The sequence below is a fragment of the Urocitellus parryii genome, chromosome 1 (genome assembly GCF_045843805.1).
Source record: "Urocitellus parryii isolate mUroPar1 chromosome 1, mUroPar1.hap1, whole genome shotgun sequence".
Lineage (NCBI taxonomy): Eukaryota > Metazoa > Chordata > Mammalia > Rodentia > Sciuridae > Urocitellus > Urocitellus parryii.
This window is the reverse complement of record NC_135531.1, coordinates 93727646-93748400: the sequence shown is the minus strand read 5'-3', so window position 1 is coordinate 93748400 and position 20755 is coordinate 93727646. Positions and strand designations below refer to the sequence as shown.

At 40.5% G+C, this 20755-nt stretch overlaps 1 protein-coding gene, 1 long non-coding RNA gene, 1 other non-coding gene and 1 pseudogene across 4 annotated transcripts in view; 2 read left to right on the top strand and 2 right to left on the bottom strand.

Annotated features, from left to right (window-relative positions):
• The window catches only part of Sil1 (SIL1 nucleotide exchange factor), a 253723-nt gene that overhangs the window by 8659 nt on the left and 224309 nt on the right, over positions 1-20755 (top strand). The gene's annotated exons all lie outside the window — the stretch shown is intronic.
• Positions 1-20755, bottom strand: part of LOC113191506 (uncharacterized) — a 283383-nt gene that overhangs the window by 72804 nt on the left and 189824 nt on the right. The gene's annotated exons all lie outside the window — the stretch shown is intronic.
• On the bottom strand, positions 3045-3113 carry Trnaa-ugc (transfer RNA alanine (anticodon UGC)). Its single transcript has one exon. It is a non-coding gene; the product is annotated as a tRNA-Ala (tRNA).
• LOC113191494 (protein CBFA2T1 pseudogene) lies at positions 8454-11983 on the top strand (annotated as a pseudogene).

Sequence of the window (20755 nt, the reverse complement as noted above, 5' to 3'; positions counted from 1 at the left end):
TTAGAGAACAGGAATACCTATTTTTGTATCTGTCTTAAGAATTAATTGAGAGAATATATGTGGAAAGTGCTTCCTCTGGCACAATGTAAGTGCTTGCTGTTATCAGTAGTGAATAGCATGGAACATTGTAGCTTTCCTGTCATCTTCTACTTGGGTCAATTCTTATCTTGCCTGGGTTCTCTCTAATGGGTAGGTAAGCTAGCAGGCTCTGTTTCCTGGATAGTGACTGATACGGGGTTTTATTGGAACAGGGATGGCCTGTTCAGAGCCTGCATGGGACCCTCTGATACTGAGTAGTTCTCCTTGTCTCTCTTTTCTGTTCTTTAGCCAGTTGGAAAGCACTTGGATCATTAGGGAAACTTTCACTTCTGTTCCAGATTTCCTCTGATTTGTATGCCCATTTCTGGTTCTTGTGCAAGATCAGGGAGGCACAGATATACTGAAATGGGTTTTGTGTGAAAGTTGACTTTCTCTTTAAGAGAAACTGGTGCAGTGGGAATGGGGGTGGGGAAAAAGTCCCTGAAGCCTATCCCATTACACTAATCTCAAACTGGGTTTTTACAAATCTGAGCACCATAACTATAGCCTTTACATATACCTATTCCTTTGAATGAAACAAAAAGGTAGAAGTTCATTATTTTGTGGGAATGCCAGTCTGATTTGGTAAAAAGTAGGAATTAGAGTGTTTTCAAAGAAATACCATTGTCTTATTAATTTTTTTTATGAGCTCTTTAATATATTTCTTGGTCTTATTACTTCTGTGCTGTGTTTGTAGTCACTTTTTCCTATTTCCCACTTCAGATTCCTCTAGGGCAGTGTATATAAACTGCCACTTTAGGTCTTCCTATATTCAGTGCTGAATACTGTTGGTACCCACCAGTTCCTGAGCTATATCCCCAGCCCTTTTTATTTTGAGAGTCTTTGTCTTAAAAAAAAAATAGGGCTGGGGATGTAGGTCAGTTGCTAAGACTGTCCTCAAACTTGCAATCCTCCTGCCTCAGTCTCCCGAGTCACTGGGATTATAGGTTTGTTCCAATGCTCAGCTTGAATACATTTTAAAAGTGTCAGATTATCTTGGTGTTCCAAAGCCTATAGCAGCAAGTCCCTTTTCTGCCACTTTAATTATATTCTGTATTGTTACTCATGTATCCCCTTTATTCCCGATAACTGGTACATGTGGTCCTCTTAAGCGTGCTTCATGTTTGTGTCTCTGCCAATTCTTTTGCCCACAGGTTTCTCATCTTGTACCCTACTTTTTGCCACATCTACCTTCTTGAGTGAACCTTGTTACCTCCCATGTCTCCATAGCAACACCTTGATTATAGAATTCAGCACACTGTATTCTGGTTAGTTGTCTTCTATTATATGAGCAGCTCAAGGACATGGGCTATGTTTTATTATGGGTTCCCTAGCATAAAGTAGGGTATAATATAGATACCATAAATTCATGAAAAAATGAGAAATGGTAATAATTCTGTTGAAATCTTACTTTTTCCCTGAAGTATTCCTTGATCCCCAGCCATAGTGAATTTAGCATGCTCCACTCTGAGAGCCCTTCATATCAGAAGCAATTGAATGCCTTAGAATATATCTTATGCTCCTAACTAGATTAGAAGTTCTTGGAAGACAGAGATGGCATACCTCTTTTCTCATTGGGTACCCATTCCCTGGCACAGTTCTTGGCATGGAGAGGGTGTTTGGTAAGTGCTTGTAAATGCAAGAGTCCTGCTATTTGGTTAGCTTATGTACCTGCCAGTTGTTCAGCCTCCTCTGTCACTCACTGGCCTGTGAGTCTCCAACTCAGATGTTTTCAGGGCTAAGTGGTGAACATAGAGTGTAAAGTAACAGGGAATGGTAGACCTGTGTCAAAATTAAGTGCTCAGTTGCTTCATGGGGGGCATCTGTTACTAAGCCTGTCATTGTCCTGAGTGAACATGGCTCTAGTGGCCTCGTAATTTCTTATTACAAGAGAAGCCAAAAATCTAGATTTTTGTGAGATACTCAGGGATAACCAAAGCATGTTTATGGCCCAGATTAGACCTATAGACTACCCATTTGCAACCTAGAATTTTACATATTTGAGTTCCTTGTGGAAGATAAAGAGATATAACCTGAAAGTTTTTGAGGGAGTTTTGACAAAAGTTTGGCTCTGGTTGAGTGTAGAACATCATCTAAGGACTGTGCTTCATTCTATTCTTCCTTGTTTTTCACTGGTCTGTGAAAAGTAACTTTTTGTCCCTAGAAAGATGGGGAACCTAGGATTTCTGTGCATTTTATCCTTCTTCCTAGTCTCTGCTGAGGTAGGTTTGGTGGTGGTTACTGTTTCTGGTTACTCACAGCAACGTGTGGTGGTCAGGTTGATATAGCATAAGCTCCCAAAGATCATTCCTGTTAATATTATCTCTGAGACAGAGCTCTGGGTGAACAAATGCAACTGAAAGGGCAATATATTATATAAAATTACCATCCAAATTTGGCCAGCCAGAGGTTATAGCAGTATAATAACTAGAAGGGAGTCTGTACCTCCACAGAACCTTTTGCAGGGTGATGTCTTATCCTTTGGCTCTCTCATTCTTTTCTTAGTCCCAAAGTGCCCCCAGCAGTGCTTATTTGCTTGGCCTTACCTTCCAGGTCTGAGAGCATTGTCACCAGTGGAATTCCCATCTGAGTCAGAAACTAGCCAACTAGAGTATCTCTGGAAGAACATATGAGAAACTGAAAACAGACTTTCTCTGGTGAGAGGTTTGGGAAGAAATGGGGGATGAGGGAGACTGATTTTTCACTGATGTACCTTTTCAAATTTGAACTATTATTATTATTATTATTATTATTATTTTGATTCTGAGGATTGAACCCAGGGCTTCACACACGCTGTGTTTTATTTAGAGACAGGGTCTCACAGAGTTGCTTCGTGCTTTGCCATTGCTGAGGCTGGCTTTGAACTTGCAGTTCTATTGTCTCAGCCTCCTGAGCCATTGGGATTATAGGTGTGTGCCACCGCACCCTGATTATTATTATTATTATTATTATTATTATTATTATTATGGTACTGGGGATTGAACCCAGGGCCTTGTGCATGCAAAGCAAACACTCTACCAACTGAGCTATGTCCCCAGCCCTCATTATTATTTTTTTAACATACTTGTACTGATCTGTGTATGGTCTCCTCTTTGGATTTCACTGTGTCCTCATTTTACTCCTCTGAGGTGTTAGTTTCTCTGTAAATACCTTCCCTCAGTCACTAGATTGCTTCTCAGAGGTGACAGCTTTGCCTCTCCATTTCCATGAAGAGTCTAAGGGTTTCTTGCCAGGGGTCTTTGGAATAATTATCAGCCCTAAAGTACATTCAAACAGTTTCACTGTTTTCAAACTATACTGTTTACAAAGGGCTTTCAAATATAGTATTTTTTTTAAAATTTATTTTTTAGTTGTAGTTGGACCCAATACCTTTATTTATTTATTTATTTTTATGTGGTGCTGAGGATCGAACCCAGGGCCTTGCATGTGCTAGGCGAGCGCTCTACCACTGAGCCATAATCCCAGCCCCATCAAATATAGTGTTTTATCTTATCCTTACAACATCTCTATTTTATATTAATAAATCAAGGGTTGAAGAGTCTAAATGACTCTCTTAGAATCATACAGATAGCCGGGGTAGGGTTGTGACTAATCAAGGTAGCCTTACCTCATATTCTTGCTCCTTTCTCTTAATTCTTTTGGCAGGAAGGTAGTCTTCTCTGTTTGATTTTTTTTTTTAAATTTCTGGGTTTTAGAGAGGTTTTAGTTGGAATAGAAATGGAGGTCCGATGTTGTCTCTTTTCTCTTTTGGGTTGAGCCCACCACTTTTCGGTACTCTAAATTACATAGGCCTATCTTCTCTGGAAAAACAACAAAAACAAACCGAGGGATCAATAATAGGTTTCTCTGTTTTCTAGATGGGCTAAAGCTAACACTCCATTGGGCAATATCTTTTAGGGGAGTTTGAATTAACAATCTGGTTTCCTATTCTTTGCTGAGAATTATTGCTGCTATTAGGCAGAGGGCTTTGTTTCCAGGTTACAAATCTTTTTAGCAAAGAAGTAAGTGTGGAATAGAATTGGAAGGACTCATGTAGTCCTTGGATATAATTTAATGCTCTGTGTCCCAGAGAATAAACATTGTAAAGTGTGCAAGATGGGTTTGGATTAATATCCTGACAACATATGGCTTGGCATGTAGGGCATTCCTTAGAGACCCTCTTCACCACACACAGACTGCCTTTGCCGGGTGGCCCCTTCCCATAGGTCTTCCCAGCAGCTGTTGTGCACCTGGGTGAATTATCAGCTTCCCTAGGTTTAAAAAGATTTTTTTTTTTTTTAAGACTGGCGAAAGTTCTCATTACAGGATACAGACAACCTTGGGAGACAATGTGTTTTAGTCCTACTGGTTTTCCCTGAGTTTGTCCAGGGTATTCACCTCTCAGAGGAGCACTAGCTGAACCTCATTCCTATTACTTTGACTATAACATTGAAAATTGCTGGGATTATGGCTCAGTGGTGGAGTGCTTGCCTAGCATTTGTGAGGCAGTTGGTTCAATCCTTAGCACCACATAAAAATAAATAAGATAAAGGTATTGTGTCTATCTACAACTAAAAAATATTAAAAAAAAAAAGAAAAGAAAATCACTCTCCCCTTTATAACTCTGCTGTCCCTGAGGTCAAGGGTATAGAAGGTCTCTGAAAACTTCAGGGAAGCAGTGGCACCATGGAGGGAAGGCTCATTTGCTTCTCAAGACTAGGAAGAAAGCTAAGACTTTTCACCTTTGCAATGTGTACTTTAATCAGAATTTAGAAGTCTTTAAAGAGCAGTCTGTGCATTATTGACACATCTCTGAGTTGGGGAGGCTCTTTTTCAATCTCTGAAGAAAACTTGAGCATGTAGAGGTTGTATTCCATTCTTTCCTTTCCCACCCCTGACCTGTGCTGTGCCAGAGAGAGCTATAGAGAGATATACCAGCTGTTGGCTTACTCAGGGCCTTCAGGTGGGCAGTTTTCTAGCCCTGGAAATGCAGCTGGTTTACCCAGATTTAAGTTCCAGGAGATTTCTCAGAAACTAGAATTAATAAGAACCCATCAAGGCATACTTCCAGTTAACTAACTCACTCTAAGGACCATGACTACAAGATGATTGTGTGGATGGGAAAGAACATTCTGTCCTGTACAGAAGAGGCTAGGTGGGAAGCCATCTTATCAAGGCAAATATGGTGGAAAAGTTTTGGGTATTAGCATCATCTGCACTCAAATTTAAGTACTAGCTGTGAGATTTCAGAAGCTTATTTAACCTCTCTGTTCCTGTTTCTTTCTTCAGAAGCTAATTTAGCCTCTCTGTACCTATTGCCTCCTGGGTTTTCAGATGTAGTGATAATAATACATCTAATATATGTAAGCACTCAATAAATGTTTTGCTGTACTTGTTTTTCTCTTTCTTTCCTTTTCCTCTTCTCTCTATATTATCCTTCTAAGGCTGTATCTTTAACCTGACCAGAATATCCTTGTCATTCTGTTAGAGAACTAGGTATTGGAGATGCTAATTTTTATTTTCTAGGTTCCTCTGTATGTATTTTTTGCAGAAGATGATTCCCCCCGACTTTTTTTTTTTTTGGTAGTATTAGAGATTGAACCCAGGGGTTCTTTACCACTAAGCCACACTCCCTTCCACTTTATTTTTTCAGAGAATGTCTTGCTAAATTGTCAAGATTGATCCAAACTTGCAATCCTCCTACCTCAGCCTCCCAAGTTGCTAGGTTTATAGGCATGTCACCATGCTTGGATAGACCACAGTCCTTCTATCCCAGATAACAGATTCTAGCTCTCATCAGTGAATCCCAAGCCAGGGAGTCTTTCTGGTTTCCATTCAGTTTATAGTTATTTGCTGAGCCAAATCTTGTTTATCCATGGGAATATGGTGGTGAATGAGACAGATGTGGTTTTTGACTTTAGTAACTTCTCTCTCAAACCCCATCCTCAGATAGGTTATTTCTGTGGGTGACTGGACTTGTTCATTCTGTGCTGCTTCATGTTAATTTCCTTCTCAGAGAGCAATCTTCTCCCTAGACCTAGGGGACAGTGCCTCTTTGTGCTGCATGGGCCTTGCCTGCTGGCTTGACTATCCCAAATGATGAGAGCAGCGAGCTGAGGATGAAGGAGAAAGCTCTTAGGGCCACTACTGCCTCGGCTACACATGTCCCAAGAGCCTCCTGAATATTCCTTTTCTCCTTGCACACAGATTATAGTGTTCGCTAGTAATTTAAATTCAAATAACCTTCTGCCCCCTCTCTGCCTTAAAAAAAAAAAAAAAAAAACAACCTGTGTATTATGGGGTAGAGAACAAAGCAGGGCAGCCTTGGTCTCCTGGCAGGGTTTGTTTTATCATATGTGTTTTTTATGTAGCCTCACTGTGGGTTGCTTTTACTTTAATAAGGCTAACATGTAATTCAGGTATTTTGATATTCTGCAGTAATAGAATCATGTCTTTCTCAATCTTGTTTGTTATAAATAGTGGGACAGGTAGATTCAGGGGCTGGAGGTGTCCTGACTTGCTTTCTGCTTTGGGTTCCACACTTCATTTTGGCCCCTGCTGGGCTCTGTATAAAGGAGTCCCTGTAGCCAGGATGATGATTTCTCAGCTTCAAAATAGGGGCCTAAGATAGCTATCTGTTCCCTGCTCCTGTGCCTATTGCCAATTTTGCTGGCATTTGCCAAGAGATGTGTGTGGGGAAGAAGGCAGAATGGCTCTCTGGGAACCATTTATTTGAAAATTCCCAATGGAGAAATACATTTTCCTTTCCTCCTCCTCTTTCAGTGGTGTGTGACATTGTGATTTGGTACTGCTTGTACCTCTGCATACTGAGACCTGTGTATGACTCCTTCAGCCCTGTTGGAGTTTTCAACAATAAATTATTTGTTAATTGGTGTTTCCTCAAAATCCTGTCACCTTCCTGGGAAGGTGGGGAAATGTGCTAACAATTAGGGACCTAGTGGAGCCTGTTTCTGGCACTGAGACCATCAAAGGCATGGTGGGTAAGCCCAGATGAACCATGTATCCTACTGCTGCTGGGACCGGGCATTTGTTGCAGTTGAATTTAGTGTTAAGAGTCACGCTAGAAGCTTGGTTGGAAAGGAGAAAGCACTGTGTAATTATTGCTTATGTACCAGTTAAACCTATCAGCCAACAGATGTCAAGTGCAAGAAAAAAGCATAGTAATTTTATTATAATGGCATAATAGTTATCATTATAATAATCATCTGGCATAGTTTTTGATAAGAGGCAGATCCTGAAATGAGTGTAGGGGGAAGGGTTAACCTTGAACTGTAGCACAATGAATGGGTGCTATGCTTTGCATAGATGCTGGTATTTCAGATATGGAGGTGCTACCCTCTCTACATAGCTAAAAGAACTATGGAGTCTTCAGCTGGTATTATCTACCGTGTAGGTGCTTTCTTTCTGATGGTATGATGGAGCACACCATCTGTCAGTTCAAGGTGCTCAGACTGCAGGATTATCATACCAGTGTCAAAAGGCTTCTGGGAAAGGTAGAGACTTTATTTCTGGGGGCTCATTTAGAATTTCTAGGAAATTCAGTCTTATCCCTCTGTGAACTGTGATTTGTATACCTAGGAAGTGGTAGTTCATGTCAGTTACATCCATTTGTATGAGAAAAGAAGTAGGAGAAAAGAGGCTTTGGATTCAGGGAGACCTGGGTTTAACAACTGGCTGGCCATTTGATAACTATTGAACAAGTTGCTTAACCTAGCTGAGCATCAGCTACCTGTGCGCGTGCTCATCCATTTCTTGTTTGCTTTTAACTGACCTATCTTTAAAGTACCTGTCACTATGCTCAGCATTATGTGATGCTCAGTAAATTCTTTTGCTTCTCCTCATCCTGCTTCCACTGCCTATTCTAAAGAATAGAAGGGCATAGAGAAGGTCCTCTTGCTTCCGTAGGGGAGAATTTTGGCCTCAATTAGAGCTTTAAGTGAACTTCTTCAGGTACTGATGTTGTTTCTGTGAGCCATGATCTGTAGACCTCCTCTGAAGCTGCCTCATCAGGGGAGACTTTGATATTAATATTTGGGTACATCTCTTCTTTATCCAAAGAGTAAAAAAAAGAGGATTTAAAATCTCTTCAGGGAGCAGTACACCTACTTCTGTCTCAGACCCCTGTGGCCTCCTTCCCCTTTATCCTTTGGGTGGGTCATTTGGGAGCACTGTGTACCTTGGGGATCATTCATTCCTTGCATGGGCGGCTGGTTGTTTGGCTCTGTGTCTTTACTGGGTAAGTTTTGTGTTTCTAACTAGGCCTTTGCTGTGGACTTTTATTTTGGAAGCCTGGCGCACTCAGACAAGGTGATATCTTTTTAAACTATTTTTGGCAGTTGGCCAGCTTGTCACTATGGCTACCACCTGCCGGAAGAATGACTGGACATAGAAAGTAACTTCTGTGAGAATTTTGGGAAAGAGGAAGGGAGAAGGGGAAAGAATAATTTGGCTTAAGGTCACATAGGGAGAACAGCTTCTCAAAGTAGAACCATTTGATTTTGACAGAGCTTCATTTCCTTTCTCTCTGAAACTTTGTTCTTCCAATCAACAAATGTATATAGAACAGCTATTACATTCCAGATACTATGCTAGGCCCTGAAATATAGTCAATACTAAGTCATCTTTTCCTTCTTACAGTGCATTGATGAATATAGACATTAATAAAATTATAATCATGCACATAAATATAAAATTATAATTGTAGTAAGTGTATTAAAATAAAGGAATGAAGTAGCATGAGAATATTTGATAGGGATTTGAATTGATCCTCTGGCCAAGAGGATATCAACAAGACTTCCTGGAGGAAGTAATGTTTGAGTTAAATTGTGAAGAACAAGCAAATATTTGTTGAGCAAGATGACATAAGGTTGAAGAGTGTTTCAGGCTGAAGGCCCAGCTCTGCAAAGGCTCCAGGGGCTCAGTGGGAGTGGGGATCTCTAAGAGGAACTGAAACTGTTGGAGCATAGAGAATGAGAGAAGATGGGTTGCAAGATGAGGTTGGGGGGGGATTGGCGGGGCAGGCCTGGTCAACCCGGACAAGGCATTTTGTATTTACCTGGGGAACAGGGATATCTTTAAAGGGTTGTTTGTGTTTAGGTGGTGAGATAATTGAATTTGCATCATGGTCAACTCTCTTGGATAGTACATTGGGTGGATTTTAATGAGGGAGTAATGAAGATCAGAAAAGGAACATTTCTGTAATTACTTGTCAGCTAAATGGTCTTCAGACTAAAGACTGAAGGTGCTACCTTTGAAAGTAGCACCTTTTGCTTCCTGATTCAAGTTCTCTCTCTCAGTGCCCATATTCAGGATACTGTTGGGGCTACCTGGCTACTCAGCAGACAGTCGCCTAGGCTGCCAGCTTTTGGCATCTTTCCACCTGCCTAGAAAAAGGACCGGAGGTTTCATGCCTGTCACTTGTTCACATCTGACAGCTACAGAATCCTTTGTAACTTGCTGTGTTGCAGTTCCTCTGTTGGCTGTCATTATTGCATAGGAGTTGCCCCTTTCACCTTGGACCCCTTTAGCCACTGACATTGACAACTCCCTGAGATACAGTGTGTCAGGTTAGCAAACCTAGCACCTGTGGTTTGTGTAACATTTCTGATTCTGGTTATTATAGCTGTGTACATGTTCTCTCTTGGCAGTAGCCCATGTCTGAAGGGATAGAAATTAGCTAGAGTTGTTTTTCCCAGTGTGTAGCCAGGAAGATTGAGGTACAGGAGGGGCCTATGATATAAAGAAAACTAGGTTGGCGTCACATGCTGCCAAACAGCTGCAAGATGGGTGGTTCAAACCCTAGACCAGAGATTTTGCCCACTTCCCCTTTCATTTACTCATCTGGAAGGCTGTGCTGCACAGGCTTTCACAGTGGTTAGGAGTATGGCCCTTGGACTTGAGTTGACTAGTTATAATCTCAGCCTCACCACTTTTAAGTTGTGTGATATGGTTAAGTTACTCTATTTCTCTTACACATAGTTTTCTCAGCTCTAGATGGGGAATAATGATAATACCATGGTCTGAGTATTTGTGTCCCTCGTAAATTCATATGTTGAAACCCAGCTTCCAAGGTAATGGTATTAAGAGGTAGGGCCTTTGGGAGGTGATAAGGTAATAAGGCTCTGTCTTATGAATGGGATTAGTGCCTTTATAAAAAGAACCTGAGGGAGCTTCTTTGCTCTTTTTGTCTTAAGGACATAGTAAGAAGGTGTCATCCATGAATCCAAGAGCCCTCACCAGACACTGGATCAGTTGGCACTTTGATCTTAGATTTCCTGGCTTCTAGAATTGTGAGCAATAATTTTTTGTTATTTATAAATTACTCAGTCTAAAGTGTTTTGTTTTAGCAGCCCAAACAGATTAAGAAATTGGTATTGAGAATTGTGATATTTGGGACTTCGTCAGGTAGTTGGGAAATGTTCAGTGCAGAGATTCAAATACAAGAAAATGTACAGATTTCCACAGGAAGGTGTTGAGTTTGGTTCTAAACTTAACTGTCAATGGGATATCTAGGTAGAGTTGCTAAGCAAGTAATGAGATCTCCTGCAAGAGGGAGTCCTTCCTTGGAAGAATTTGTTCCATGAGATGTAAAAATTTAAAGATTTATGTGATTGGAGGAGAAACCAGAATATATGTTGCATAAGATGTGATGGTCTGTAACAGGAACCAGAAGGATGAAGCCAGTTCAGAAGATGAGGAGGAAACCTAGAGAAGATGAGAAGAATGATGCCACAGGACAAAAGGAATAAGAAATGACTAAAGCGATCACAGGATGTGAAGAAGCCTGATTCTTCCAACCATGCCACTGCCCCTGACTATTCAGCGAGCTCTAAGAACCAGCTCATTTACACCAAAAACATTAACTAGTGGCACAAGCCATTTGTCTGCAACCTTGGATGGTGCTGCCTTGCTGCTCAGTGGCTTTGGCAACAGGCCTTCCTCTTCTCTGATTAATCAACAGCTGCCCTCAGCCTATGGTAACTAGCAAGCTGAAACAGTTTTACCATCCTGTAGCAGTTTGTGCTTTGTAGCAGATTAGAGAAAGAGGCAACACCCTTGTGCTAGGACTGATGAACTCTGACAATTGAAGAATTTCATTCCAAACTGCTAACTTCCCACTACAACCTTTTGTCATCCCATTTTTGAAAGCCAACCTGCTTCTGTTGCAGTGTGAGCTCCTACACTGTACAAGGCTGGCCAAATAGAACCCTGCCAAATACCTTGCCCAGCATGAACAGCTGGATGCCAGTACTACCTCCCCTGTTGACTCAGAGCTGCTTGATTGAGGAAAGGAAAACATGAAGAGGTGAAATCCAGATGGAACCAAAGAAAATGGCTTTGACAGAGAGCCTTTGCACTAGAACATCCAAGGAAGCAACCATACACTATTAGCCCAGGCCAGCAGTACAGTCCAAATAATGCTTATCCTACCAGCTAAATGGTCTGCCTCATCCCACCTCACCCCACCCTACCACCGCCACTTTAGCATTACTGTTTGGTTGATATGGCTATTGCCCACCACTACAGGGACTCCTTTAGACACTCTAGCCAAAGGAACTTCAGGGACAGAAATAGACCAATGGGGTTGCATGGCAGATCTCAAGAAAAAATGATTTATCGCAGACTAACTGACAGATGAGCAGAACAATGGGCAGAAGAATGGGAACATATTGATCATCTGTTCAACAGCACAATGGACATAATATAAAAAGAAGGTGATTACTCACTGTATTAAGGTGATGTCAAGAAGTGGACCAGGAAGAATTTACAGGTCAAGTGGTATAGTAATGCCTAGGACTTGAAAAAGAACATCAGCAGTAGCAGCAATCACTACAGGCAGCAGAGTCCTGTCAACCCAGACCTGGTTACATTAGGTATCTTTGCTTCAGATGACCATCTTGAATAGTTATTTCTTTTTTTAAAAATTTTTTTGTAATTGTGTATGGACAGAATGCCTTCATTTTATTTGTTTATTTTTATGTGGTGCTGAGGATCAAACCCAGTACCTCACACATGCTAAGCAAGTGCTCTGCCACTGAGGTATAGCCCCAGCCCTGAATAGTTATTTCTTATGCTATTATTATTATTATTATTATTATTATTTGGTACTGAGGATTGAACTCAGGGGCACTCGACCACTGAGCTACATCCCTAGCCCAATTTTGTAAATTATTTAGAGACAGGGTCTTACAGAGTTGCTTAGGACCTTGCTAAATTGCAGAGGCTGGCTTTGAACTTGCAATCCTCCTGTCTCAACCTCCTGAGCTGCAGGACTTACAGGCGTGCACCACCATGTCCAGCTACTAGTAATACTATTTCTTATCATGATTTTTAAAATAAAGGATGCCCAGGGAACTGAAATACTTACATATCCTTAGGGGGGGGGGAGAGAGAGAGAGAGAGAGAGAGAGAGAGAGAGAGAGAGAGAGAGATATGAAGATGTAGGATGCCGTAATAATGAATACTTAAAATATGGAAGCAACTTGTGAACTGAGTAATGGGTGAAGGCTGGAGCTTGGAGGTGCATTGCCATGAGAGGAACTTTAAGGGTGATTCTTTTGGGGGCTTAAGAGAAGAGAAGAGCTGTAGAGATAATTTTGATTTTATTGTAGATTACCTAAGATAAACATTGATAGAAATGTGGATGGTAGTGTTATCAGAATCTTAGGCCAGAGGCCTGACTCTGTGAGTTCCAGTAAACCTGATCCCTTCCTCCCTGCCTGCCTTGACATCCTCTTTCCTATATTCTCTTTTTTTTTTTTTTTTTAAAGAGAGAGTGAGAGAGGAGAGAAAGGGAGAGATAATTTTTAATATTTATTTTTTAGTTCTCGGCAGACACAACATCTTTGTTGATATGTGGTGCTGAGGATCGAACCCGGGCCGCACGCATGCCAGGCGAGCGCGCTACCACTTGAGCCACATCCCCAGCCCCCTATATTCTCTTTTTGCCTTCTGTGTTCTGGCCACAGTGAACCTCTTTTCTGCTCCTTGAGTAGAGAGTCTTTGTTCCAACTGTACCTTCTTCTTGGGATACTTTTCTTTCATCTTAATTGGCTTCTTATTCATTCAAATTTCAGATCCATTATTATTTATAAGAAGGGCCTTCCCTTTCATCTAGCATAAAGTGACTACTTAAGTTATGATCATAACATAACTATTTGTCTTAGTCCATTTTCTGTTGCTATAACAAAATACCTGAGACTAGGTAGTTTGTAAAGAATAGAAGTTTTATTTGGCTTATGGTTTTGGAGTCTGGGAAGTCTAAGAACATGGTGTTAGCATCTGCTTGGCTTCTGGTGAGGGCCCCACGCTACCTCAACTCATGGAAGAAGGTATAAGGGCATGCAAGCAAGTAGACTTGTACAGAGAAGAGGGGGCAAAGGGAGCCATCACCTCTCAATACCATTACAGTGGGGACCAAGTTTCAACATGAGTTTTGGCTGGAACAAATCATATACAAACCATCACTATCTGATATTTTTCTTGTTTGATTGCTCCTTGTTGACTGTGTTTTTCCTCTACTTGAGTATAAGTTCCATGAGCAGAGGTACTCTGTCTCTCCTATATATAGTTGTATTCCTAGTGCTTGGAACAGTACTTGGCATATAGTAGATGATTAAACATTTGTTGAATGAATGAGCTTGTGAATGAGGATGTGTTCTTTTATTACTTAGAACTTGGGTGCACAGGTGTTCATATTCATATTGCTTTGTTTCTTAAATAAATGTAATCAAAATGATTTTCTTTCCTGTTCATTATTTATTAAGTGCTCTCCCCCAGCCCCACCCCTCTAGTAATTGGGAAACTCTGAGGAGAGGCTGTTTTTCCCTTGCTTCATTTTATGTAGCTCTTTTTCTTCTTGGTATTTTGTTATTGGAAAGAGGAGTTTGTAGTTGCTGGGCTTTAAGCATTGATTTTTTTAGGTTTTCTGTTATAAGGAGGCAAGTTTTAATGCATTTGCTTGGAATGAAACAAACACAAAAGCTCACCAGGACATGGCAAATTTATCTCACTTTGTTTTTCTACCAACAGTTTTTGCAATACTATCAAAGTTCTTATACAAGGTCATTAGCCAAGAATTGACAAATTGACAATAGCCAGATGGAAACAAATTCACAAAATGTGAGTGGGTGGCAAGATGAGACATGAGGGGACAATGCTTCTTTTTTTGACAGTGACCTGGTTTTTTCATGACAAATACTGGCCGTGTGAGTGAGACCCTGGACCTGCTTAACTAGTCTCTTTTTGACAGGGCCAGTAATCTTGGGAACCATAGAGACTGAAGGCAGTGCTGCTTAGTGCTGTTGTGGCCACCTGGCAAGGCCAAGGCAATCCTTTTTCTTCCCTTTGCTAGGGAAGTGCTCTAAGTTCCCTGGAGGAAGGAGGAGGTGGTATTCTAGCCACTTTTGCAAATATCTGTGTCCTAAATGTTACTGGCACTCAAAACCCTGGTCTTTAGAGCATAAAACCCCAGGGATACAGATGAGCAAGAGAGAGTATCTGGAGCAAGGTTAGACAACAGGGCCATTGGTTTGATTTTCTGAAAAGGTTGTTTTTCGAGAGCTATAGCTGTGCAGGTACTGGTCACCACTCATTTCTGTGTTTCCCATCTATCATTGAAGGCTGCCTTCTCCTTTTCTTTTTCTCAAAGCACTTGGTTCCCCTAACCTGACTGAGTTATTGTTGACTTGTCACTACTTATAAGTCTTTCAAGTGAATAACATCAGGCAGCATCCCTGTCAACTCTCTCCTTTGCTTATTTCCCTTCTTTGAAAGACTTAGCTTTGGGGGTGACTGACAATACCTCCCCACTCTTGCTTCTACCCTATACTGGATCTTTATTGCTGTAGTTAGGTTGACCATCCTCTGTCCATCTGGAATAATCTTTAGCTTATGTTTAAACGTATCTAGATGTCTACTTGTAATGAAGCTCCCCTGCTCTTTTTTATGCCAAAATTTCAGTTGTGAACTACCGAGACAAAAAGCTTCTGGGCCCCAAAAGTAGAGTTTTGGAAGAGCATCAAGTGGCTTTCTTTTTTTTTTTTTTTTTTTTTTTTATATTTTTATTTTTTTTTTTTTTTAGTTCTCGGCGGACACAACATCTTTGTTGGTATGTGTTGCTGAGGATCGAACCCGGGCCGCACGCATGCCAGGCGAGCGCGCTACCGCTTGAGCCACATCCCCAGCCCCTCAAGTGGCTTTCTTAAATAACTTTCTATGAGTATAAAAATCATTATTTAGCCTCCTCTCACCTCCCCTCTTTAGTCTTTTCTATGCTAAATGATGATTCCTATTCCTTTAATCTTTTCTCACTTGCTGTGTTTCCTGGCCCCTATGTTGTTCCTGCAATTTCTCTTCAAAGAGTGTTTTCTTTTAGAAAATTTCACAGCTGTCTTCTGTTCAGGTGGTAGGTAGTATGTTTTGTTCCATCTCTTCCAGGCTATTATTATTATTATTATTATTGATAGTTGAAAGACGGTTGGGGTGGATAAGATGTACTATTACACTCTTCTAACCCATTTGTGTATCATTTATGATTCCATGCCATGTAAAGGCACAGCAGCCAGACTCCAAAACTTGAGATGCTTCTGACCAGGGGGTTGATGGCCCAAGTTTTGATAAAGCCTAATTAGGCTTCCTATTTAAAACAACTTTTAAAAAAATATTTATTTACTTATTTATTTATTTTGTAGTCGTGGAAATTAACTTTATTTTTATGAGGTGCTGAGGATCGAACTCAGGGCCTTGCATGTGCAAGGTGAGTGCTCTACCGCTGAGCCATAACCCCAACCCCTAAAACAAAATTTTTTAGATGGGTTTTTTTTGTCATTATTAAAAAGTAAACAGACTTGCATCAAATTTTGGCTTGCATTGGTTTTCTCTTTACTTAAATATTGAGTGAGAACTTCTTCACAATCAGCTGCAATCTTTATGTTCACAAGGATTTGGTGGATCAGGCCTTCCAGTTCTGGACCCTTATCCTTCACCTGTACATTGGATATGGGATAGTAGGCTGCTATGGGAACAGCTTTGGGATGTGCCTCCTACACATGCACACATAAACACAATACCAAGGACTAGGTACTTCTTTGAGAAGAACTTATCCTGTTTCTTGCAAATGCCCTCCATTACAACAAAATTTGGAGGCTTTCAGAGAGAATTAGTGACTTTTTTTTTCCCCCCAAGCGGGCTTAAAGTTCTTAAACCTCAAAAAATCTGACACTCAGAGACTTGGCTTTGAAATAAGACAAATTGCAAACCTAGTACAGTAAGACTCTTTCTCTCCTTGATCTTTTTCTGTTCTCTCTCCATTTATTTTAACTTTTCCTTTCATAGTCTTACCTTTCAGAAACTTGATTCAGGCCTTCCTTGCCAGCTCCTGGCAGGAGAAGCAGCAGGGCTTCTAGCCCTAATTTATGGTTTACATTTCTTCTCTATTCCCTTGCTTTGCTGCTCTAGTTCTTTACCTCCCAGCATCCTGCTGGTCATTCCCCCATCAGTAAGAACAGTGTTGTAGAGTGACATGCAGGTTTAGATTTTGATGGCGTCAGTGCTAGTCTAGTGATCTGGGTAGAATTTGGGAACCTGTTTTGTGCATATGCTGCTAAATGAGGAGATCTCTCCAGCTTAGTACCATCTTTCTTGCTGCCCCCACCCCTGCCCTCCAGGAACCCTGTTGCCAGGGAAAATGGAGAATTCTTTATCATGATTAATTCTGGAGTATTATCCTATGAAGTTACAAAATAGCATTTCAGAGCAAGATGTCAAGAAATCTCCCTAAAGTTCCCATGGAACAAGTTGACCTTTCAGTTACATTTTTCAACATCATTGGAGACCCATTTGAAGAAAATTCAAGCTACAATTAAGACTAAGCAAAGAAAACTAATTTAGAGCCAGAATATTTAAGAAGCATAAAAAATCAGAACTTGCAGGTAAATACTTAAACAGGAGTTGAGCTTTGTTCTCAGTACTTTTTCTTTCCCTTTTTTGCATTATTTTTGGTTTTCTCTCCCAAACTTGAGGATTTCCATTATTTGCCTGTTGGTGGAATGAGGATCCTGTTGGTGACAGCCTGCTGAGATTAGGCAGGTACAGGGAGTAATGGGTGGGCTTCCTTTGGTATTGCTAAATCTGGGAATTTGGGCTCATCTGGGGAATGGGTAAGCTTGCCTTCATTTCTAGATCCATTTGCCTCTCTCAATAATTTTTAGGGATCATTAATATTTTCCAGATGATTCTTTCTGAGAATGGAAGGCATTTTTTTTGACAATTTTTTTTTTTTTTTTTTAGTACTGGGTTTTGAATCCAGGGGCACTTAACCACTGAGCCACATTCCCAGCCCTTTTTAATTTTTTATGTTGAGACAGGATTTTGAGCAGGGTCTTGCTAAGTTGCTTAGGGCCTTGCTAAATTGCTGAGGTTGGTTTTGAACTTGTGATGCTCCTGCCTTAGCCTTCTGAGTTGCTGGGATTACAGGAGTGCACCACCATGCCCAGCTTTTTGGACAGTTCTAAGAGTATCTTTGTCTTTCTGAATACTTCGAAGACTCAAACCAAAGATTTGTTTATTTTTATCCTTAAGGTCTTTTCTAGGTGACAGTAGTAAGTACCAGCCCCAGTTCATCTGGGAGACAGGAAGTTTGATATTATATTTAAGAGTTTGGGCTCTGGAGTCAGACCTGCTTTAATTCTGGCTCTGCCATACCTTGGGAAGATGGCTTAATGTCTCTCAGTCTCAGTTTTCTCTGTAATAGGATAAGGATGTTATCTATGATGCAGATTTGGTGTGAGCCCAATACCTAGTAAGTAAATATTTTCTAAATGGTAGCTATAATTTTTATTTGGGGATACTAATAGAAAATCAAATTGAACTTTGTTGTGGTTTGGCATGTCCCCCAAAGTTGATGTGTTGGAAATTTAATCCCCAATGAAACAATGTTGAGAGGCATGACTTTTAAGAGATGATTAGATCACAAGGGCTTTGTTCTTCTCAATGGGCTAATGCTGTTATTGTAGGGAGTGGGTTCCTGATAAAATAATGAATTTGGCCTTCCTCCCATGTGGTGCTTTCTGCCATGTTGTGACACAACAAGAAGGCCCTCATCAGATGTTTGACCCTCAATCATGGACTTCTCATCTTCCAAAATATGTAAGAAGTAAATTTCTGTTCTTTATAAATTATCCAATCTTGGGTGTTCTGTTACAGCAGCACAAAATGGACTAATAGCATCCTTTTTGGCAAGAGCTAAGAAGGTGGAAAGTAGCTAGAAGAACCATGAAGGAAGATTAGGGTTTGAGGGGGGATGGAACTAGCAAAATGGAAAGTAGGAGAACTTTGGGTATTTAATCTAATAAAACTGTTGTTTTATTAGATTACTGAATTCTGTCTTCCCTTTTGTGAACCTAACACATTGATTGTTCTCCTAGGAGCCCCAAACTGGTCCTGTTAGCTTCTCAGCAAAGATTTCATAGTCACAGCAGCCACAATGTCCTCCATCACCAAGATATCATAATTTTTACAAAACATACTGCTGTGTTTTGCCATCTGAACTTTGAAGTGTTGTAAATAATTAAAACTGAACTGTACTTGTCAGAATAGGTTCAGAAAGTGCATTTTGAGATGCTGTACCTTTGTCCTGACAATGTGTTTATTAGCTTGCTTGTTAATTTCAGAATTGGTTAACTCAAGGCACCTCTGCACCAGCTTACGTATACTAGCATTTGACCTGAAAGCTTCCAGAGAGGGGTGGAGAATGGCTTGCTCCTTCTCCTTCTGTTCCTGGGAAGTCATATGAGGTGAATGGCAGTTCTTCTCAGGGGCAGAAGGGAAACTGAGGTACTTGTGGGCTCATACTCCTCCATAAACATTTCTGAATGGAAAAGAGTGAATTGTGGATTGAATGGAGCAGAACTTCAGAGGTTAGGAACTTCTTGATGATTTGGAAAACAATTAAGTGCAAATAGTTAGGTGAAAACCTTTGTTGAACGAATTGACTTGTGTTCTCATGAAGATATTGAATTCTGGACTCTTTGTACCTGCTCATTAGAACACTAAAGGGTGGTTCAGCCTCAGATGAGGTTTCGTTGTAATGGTGGTGGAAGAAAGGAGAGGCTCATCTGAAGTTCTTGCAGCAGAGGAGCTGTCATTATCAGCTGCTTCAGTTCTTGTTGGGGTTGCTTGTCAGTGGTGAGGTCAGGCTTGGGGAAACTGGGTGTAGAAAAGGAGCACGGCATAACACTTAAGAGTGCAAGCCTGGAGTCATAAGGACCCAGGTTCAAAGCCTAGTTTTGCTGCTACTAGCTGTGATATTAGACTCCTATAGCTGTTGTAACAAATTAACATAAATTTGGTGGCTTAAGGGGACTGGGGTTGTAGCTCAGTGGTAGAATTCTTGCCTAGTACGTGTGAGGCAGTGGGTTCAATCCTCAGCACCACATAAAAATAAATAAATAAAATAAAGGTATTGTTCATCTAAACTAAAAATAAAAAAAAATCTTAAAAAAACTTGGTGGCTTAAAACAACAGATTTATTCTTTCATAGCTCTGGAGAGGGACACTAACCCTATGGGATCAAGTGAATAAGAGGTACTATAACCTCTTTGAAAATATAACAGAATTAGGAATATTCTTTTTGGGCCCATGATGCCATGATGAGTATCAGTGGACTGAAATCTAGGTCTTGGCAGACTGTACTCTCTTCAGAGCCTTTAAGGTAGAATCTTTGCTTTGCTTCTTCCAATTTCTGGCAGCTGCCCGCATTCCTTGGTTTATGGCTGCAATACTCCATCTTAGCATCTTCAGATCTCTCTCTGCTTTGCCTTCATTATTACCTTTCTCTGTGTCTATGTCAAATCTTACTCTGCCTCTTTCTTATAAGGACACTTGTATTGTGTTTAGGAGCTAAATACTTGGATAACCCAATATAATAATTTTAAGATCCATAACTTAGGGGCTGGGGTTGTAGCTCAGTGGTAGCGTGCTTGCCTAGCACATGCAAAACCCTGGATTCGATTCTCAGCACCACATAAAAAAATAAGTAAACAAAATAAAAGTATTGTGTCCAACTAAAAAAATAAATAAATACTTAAAAAAAAAGATCCATAACTTAATCAAATCTGCAAAGGCCCTTTTACCTTTATATGGTAACTTTACATCTTCTAAAAGTTAGAACTTACCACATTGGGTGACCTTGGACAAATGACTCTTACCAACTTGAACTTACTTTCTTATTGGTAAAATAAAAATAGTAATTATAGTAATTATCTTCCATAGTGAGTCATTATGAGAATTAAGTGAAATCTTGCATGGTAAACACTTAGTGAAATTCCAGGTATATAGTTACTATCATTAGTTATCCTGTATGTATGTATGTGTGTATATGTGTGTGTGTGTGTGTGTATATATATATATATAGAGAGAGAGGGGGGGGGAGAGAATATTATGGTTATTACTTGGCCATCTTCTGAGAAAGGTTCCTTAATAGGTTTCTTTGTGTTGGAACAGTTCTCTCTTATATCCACCTGGGCCCCCTTTGCTCTGAATATTTTACTATTACCTGTCCCTCACTATGGTCAGCAAGTATCCCTAAGGTCACCCTCTTACCTATTTCTATCTTTACCTTTCGCAGTGTGTGAGCTGCTCTTTGGGAACATGTCTCTTCCTTCAGGGGATGTTGTGG